This window comes from Penaeus chinensis, chromosome 35 (genome assembly GCF_019202785.1).
Source record: "Penaeus chinensis breed Huanghai No. 1 chromosome 35, ASM1920278v2, whole genome shotgun sequence".
Lineage (NCBI taxonomy): Eukaryota > Metazoa > Arthropoda > Malacostraca > Decapoda > Penaeidae > Penaeus > Penaeus chinensis.
In genome coordinates this window covers 7,952,734-7,955,233 of record NC_061853.1, presented here as the reverse complement: position 1 = coordinate 7,955,233, position 2,500 = coordinate 7,952,734, and the positions used below count along the sequence as shown (strand labels likewise).

At 36.0% G+C, this 2,500-nt stretch overlaps 1 protein-coding gene across 1 annotated transcript in view; it reads right to left on the bottom strand.

Moving 5' to 3' along the window:
- LOC125044041 overlaps window positions 1–2,500 on the bottom strand; it is a 25,818-nt gene that overhangs the window by 18,440 nt on the left and 4,878 nt on the right. The window lies entirely within an intron of this gene.

Here is a 2,500-nt window from a genome sequence, read left to right as displayed (position 1 = left end):
AATGAGAGAAAAAGAAAAAAAAAATGAAGATAGCGAAGAAGAGGAGGCGGAGGAGAGGTTATGGAGGAAAAATAAGAGAAGAGAAAGAGGAAGAGGAAGATGATGAAAGCGAGGTGGAGTAGAAGGATTATGAGAAGAAGGAAGAGAAGAAGAAAATGAGAAACAAGAGACGAATGAAAGACAAAGGTATGAGTAATAATATAAATAGGAGGAAACCAATCCAAGGATATTGATAGCATAATTTGCAAAGTTTAAAGTAAAGACAATGATAAATAAGAGATAGGAAAAAATACAAGAATGGGAAGGCAGTCAAATAGGAAGAACAGAACAAGATGATAAAGTAGCAAGAACATAACACAAAGAAAGTGATACAGACGAATGAAAAAAAAATGTACAAACAGATAAAAAAATACAAGATTATAAAGTACAAAAAATACAACAGCAAGACTATACAGAAGATGAAAAAAATACAGTACAAGAAGATAATAAAGGAGAAATAATACAATAAGAAGAGGATAAAGAAAAAAAAACAGAGAAGATTCAGGTTTCAGTCAGGTTTGTCCTTTTCGTTTCCTTTTTTATTTATCTTGTTTCTCTCCTCTTTCGTCCTATTTCGTTGGTCTCTTTTGTCTCTCTTCGTTCCTCTTTCTTCCTAATTTTTGTTTAGATTTCTTGTTTCTTTACTGTTTCTTTCTTCCTTGTCTCTTACTCCTTGTATTTCTCTTTCTCTCACTTTCTCCCTTCCTTCTCACCCTTATGTATTCTTACCTTTTTCTCCATCACTTTCTCTCTTCTCTTCTCTTCTCTTTTCTCTCTCTCTCTTTCTCTCTCTCTCTCTCTCTCTCTCTCTCTCTCTCTCTCTCTCTCTCTCTCTCTCTCTCTCTCTCTCTCTCTCTCTCTCTCTCTCTCTCTCTCTCTCTCTCTCTCGCTCTCTCTCTCTCGATTTACCTCACAAATATTCGTGATAACAAACACTTATCACGAAGACAAACAACTCACCTTTCCGATTGCATAAACATTCGTAAAGTATTACAATAAACAAATAACAAATAAATAACAACGAAACCATAACAAAGAAGACACGATCCGATTCCGAAAGTAGGGCTTCCATCATCAATAAACACAAGATCGTGTTGTTACGTACACGTGTGCGCGTTTTGTTTATATACATATATACACATACGAATGTCAATACTGCGGAGAGAATAACACGCAATGCCTCCTAAGTGTAACACCGTGCCTGGTACTGCATGGACCTACGTGTGATATGAGATATGATGACACCTCATGACGCGGAAGACGAGATTAAGCATTCATGTCAAAAGCCCTCCAGATTATAATATATATTAACAGTACAAGCAGTATGGTGACATTGGTCGGCTGTTGCGCACTGGTACCTTCGTGTATTGTTGGTGGGTTTAATAGGGATCTATAAGGGGTATAGTAATAAGGGTAAAATTGATGTACGTGTATGATATTTTTTTTCAGAAAAAGGGAGACAGAAATTGACAGGAATAAAGATAAATGGTTGTATGAATGAATGAGTGAGTGAGTGAGTGAGTGAGTGAGTGAGTGAGTGAGTGAGTGAGTGAGTGAGTGAGTGAGTGAGTGAGTGAAAAATAATATCATACACGTACATCAATTTTACCCTTATTACCATCCATTGGGATGGTAATAAGGGTATTTTTTTCAGAAAAAGGGAGACAGAAAGAGACAGAAATAAAGATAAATGGTTGTATGAATGTTCACGAATTCTTCACTTCGTTTGTTCACGAATTCTTCACTTCTTTTGTTCACGAATTCGTAAGCTCTTTTTTTCACGAATTCTTCTCTTCGTTTGTTCACGAATTCTTCATTTATTTTGTTCACGAATTCTTAACCTCTTTTGTTCACGAATTCTTCACTTCGTTTGTTCACGAATTCTTCACTTATTTTGTTCACGAATTCTTAACCTCTTTTGTTCACGAATTCTTAACCTCTTTTGTTCACGAATTCTTCACTTCAGTTGTTCACGAATTCTTAATCCTCTTTTGTTCACGGATTCTTCACTTCTTTTCTTCACGAATTCTTCACTTCTGTTATTCACGAATTCTTTACTTCTGTTGTTCACAAATTCTTCACTTCTTTTGTTCACGAATTCTTAACCTCTTTTGTTCACGAATTCTTCAATTATTTTGTTCACGAATTCTTAACCCTTTTGTTCACGAATTCTTAACCCCTTTTGTTCCGAATTCTTCAATTATTTTGTTCACGAATTCTTAACCCTTTTGTTCACGAATTCTTAACCTCTTTTTTTCCGAATTCTTCACTTCCGTTGTTCAGAATTCTTAACCCCTTTTGGGTTTAAGGATTCTTTACTTTTTTCTTCACGAAATTTTTCACTTCGTTATTCACAATTCTTTACTTTTGTTTTTCACAAATTCTTCACTTCTTTTTTTCACGCTGCCCCCCGCTTTTGGGGGTTCCCCCTCCCCCGCCGCTGGAAGCACCGCTCACACAG